Source organism: Frieseomelitta varia, unplaced genomic scaffold, assembly GCF_011392965.1.
Source record: "Frieseomelitta varia isolate USP_RPSP 00005682 unplaced genomic scaffold, Fvar_1.2 scaffold_342, whole genome shotgun sequence".
Taxonomy (NCBI): Eukaryota; Metazoa; Arthropoda; class Insecta; order Hymenoptera; family Apidae; genus Frieseomelitta; species Frieseomelitta varia.
In genome coordinates, this window is record NW_025110082.1 from 70903 (window position 1) to 74867 (window position 3965).

Sequence of the window (3965 nt, forward strand, 5' to 3'; positions counted from 1 at the left end):
TTTTATATTCGAACCACTCGTCCGACGGTGCTCGTGCGAAATGAAAGCGTGCTCTTCGCGGCGAACAGCGGCGACACTCGATTCTTCGGCCAGGGTGAAGGATATTGGAGGCGAAATGCCCCGGCCCGGTCGTCACCACGAGTGTTCTACTCGAGGCCAGCGGCGGAACGAGTAGTCGGCCGAGTGACTCGATTCCTCGGATATTAAACTCTGAAGATGCCTCACTTCGCCGCGGCATCTGACTCAGCGAGTGTCATTAATAACTTGGAGAAGATAGATAAAGTGCTAAACACCCGTCAGCCGTGTCCTCGAGCACACGTCATTACCCTGACTACCGAACAACTCGATTAAAGGGTTTCTAAATGCATCGACCTTGTCGAGGTCGCCTACTTGCCCACCCGCCTTTCAAAGGCAATCTCTTTTCCTCGGAGAATCTTTTCCACCGCTGATTGATCGGTCGCCGATCGAGGCGAAAAGTTTCCAAATTGAATATAGTAATCGTAGAGTAATCTTCTTCGCCATTCAGACACAGTTTTCCTTTCCTGAGATTTTAGGTATTTTTCCCGAGCAGAATCATTTGTTTCAGAGCTTCTTATTTCGTGTTATTGTTACGGAGAAGCTGCGTCTAGTTGAACTTTTTTTTTTTTACTGGTCATTATGATCACGTGGAAGGTTTAACGTTGTAGTGTATATATATATATATATACACACTAGTATATACTATATATATTATATACTATATATACTATATATACACTAGTATATACTATATATACTGCATATACTATATATACTATACATACACTAGTATATATTATATATACTACATACTACATATATCTACATACTATATACACTATATATATATACAAAGTGTATATCTATAAATATGTGACCGTTTACTAGAATTTTGCAGTAGAAATGTCCGTACGTGAGCGGCCGATCGTACAGTAGTATATACGTACGTTTGAGTAGTTCAGTAACATATTCCAGTACGTGTAAACCATTGCCTACTTGTCAATAATTTGTTCCCTAGATTCCACGTTGTGTACTTAATTAATTAATGTTTATAAAAATTTACATATTTATTGAAATAATTTTTAAAAGACGAGTAATTGACGAAAGTGAATTCACTATTTATTGAAATAAATAGTGAAATTCTGAATTTGAACGGAGATTAACAAAGTTTAATTTTATTGAACTTTCATTAAGCCTATTTTAATTTAATTGAACTTAAATTACATCTGTTTCCGATTATTTAATTTATATTATAATTTTATAATTTTTATAATTATGTAATTTATATTACATAATTATTATAATTATATAATTTATATTATAATTTTTACAATTATACAATTTATATTACAATTATATTGTAATTATAATAATATATTGTAATTATAAATAATAATCGTAATTATAAATTATAATTACAATATTTATAATTACAATATAATTTATAATTACAATTAATATTATAAATATTATATTGTAATTATAATAATATATTGTATAATTATATTGTAATTACCGATCATTTAAGAGACGCAAGTTACGAAACAATCGCTTTCAAGAATAAAAATTCTACCCTGAACGTCGGGAGGACGGGACTTTTCAACATTGCTGATCGCGAGGAATCGCTGCGATATCTTTATCCCTGTAAAGAGATCGGAAATTTAGTAACTCGTGTGTTCCACTCTCGGCGGTATGATATATGTATGCCCCGTATATTGATATAATCCAATATTAGGGTGATTCCGCGGCACCCCAGCTTCAACGACACGAAGAACTTTCGTTCCGCGGAGGGCAAATGTTTTAAATCGACGGGCAAAGATCGGAGGGAAGGAAGCTGGTATTTGGCACCACCCTCCAGCTCATTTCTCGCCACTTTTAAACGGCTCTGAAATGGGAGAACTTAACAAAGAACAATTTTAGAAAGCCACGCGTCGCTTGTGCATCAACTCTTGGATAAACGTGGTTGTTAATTCGACGTGACACGTGAAAAAGTCAGTGAAGATTATTTTGCGAAAGCGAGGCATAATTGTGATTAGTATTTAATTAATTAGTATTTATATTCTGTCATCATTATCATTACCTATTCGCAATCGCACGAAAGATTTTATTTAAGAGAGAAAAAGGTGACAATAAATCCTTCATTAAATATTAATTAAATTTTACTCAAAATTATTTATTATCGTTGCTCAAAATTATTTATTATCATTACAGGAGTTTGTCACGTTAGAGTTTATCATAACATTGGCGGTGTGAAATTTTAAATGCTTCAAATGATTAAATTACTACGATTTAAAGTTGTAGATATACACGCAAGTGAGGGACCAAATGAAAAGATCGAGATTTCGCTTTCAACGTAGGAAAATTAATACATCCTGTTATTATCTATTATCTATTATCAACTGTTATTATCTATTGTCAACCCTACTATTATCAACGATAATTAAGAGACAAATGAGACATAAATTTAATGCCGATAAATCGTCGCGTTGGGGTATCAAAGGCTTCTCGATGTGTACGTGTAGTACGGTAATTTTAATTATGAGATAGATTCACTCCGATGTCGGTGCCGCGCAGAGAAAATTACTGCACGTGGAAAGGGTGATTCCGGGTGGATGGGGTAACAATGTATTATGTGTCCCCCTGTCAACCTCTCGCGTTAACCGCAAACCCCTTCTATTCACCCCCAACAATTCGTTAACTGCTATCGAATTGACTTTAACCGCCGTTTAAGTTGAAAGTGCAACCCCGTTACCTTTAACAAAAGTTGACAATCGCCCCCGGCGAGACGCTGGTAATTGCATTTTGTTCCTTTCAGAGGAATCTATAGAAATTTATAAAATAGACTTTGTAGAATAGATAATAGATAATAAATAGGATAATAGAATTGATAATAGATAATAAATAGGATAATAGAATAAATAATAGAATAATAGAATATTATTAGAATACAATTAATAATATTATAGAATAGAAAATAGAATATTATTAGAATAGAATTAATAATACTATAGAATAGAAAATATTCTATTCTAATGGAATATTATTAAAATAAAATTAATAATACTATAGAATAGAAAATATTCTATTCTAATAGAATATTATTAGGATAGAATTAATAATATAACAGAATAGAAAATAGAAAATAGATAATAATAATACGCAGATTTTTATATGAAACATTAGACATTGATTCTAAATAAAATTATAAACTTATAAACATTCTATTGATATTAATTTGATTTATAGTACTCTAATGCAGTTGGGTATATTATACCGAACATGTGAAGAAACTTATAAATTTACACGTGTACGTAGAGTACGAAATATAGATATAATAAACTAAATTTATAACACATGTATATTTTTAGGCTTTATCTTACGTATTTCGCACGCGCTGTCCTATACTGAACGAAATTACATGCTGAAACGAACGAGATGCTTGTAATTTTTTAGAAAACGAGAAACAACTCGAAGAGAAATATATCTTCGAATATTTTCGAAACGAAAGAAAGAAAAGAAATAATTGACAAACGTTGACAAAATGATCGAGAATTAAAAAACGTTAGATCGAAGTTGTTCTTGCGACATAAATGCCGGAAGTGGCAATAAAGTTAACCATGTAGGAGGTTTTGAAGGGGCGAATTGTTTAAAACTGTCCTGTCGCGCGTGAGCCCCCGTTGTCGAGAATGAAAAGAGGTTATAGATATGAAGAGTTCCGGGGGATTTGTAGCCATCTATACGGCATCTGTATTGTAGAATCGATGGGGAGGGAGCGACGTATTTCGCGGAACATTGAGCCCCATGGACTTTAAAATACACCCGAAACCGAATCTGTCTTTCTCTCTGTACACTCTGAGATTCTCTCTTTCCGATCGTATAACATCACCCTAGTGTCGCAGTTCTCTATACTTTTTATCCCTTATCGACAGTATATTGAAATATATCGT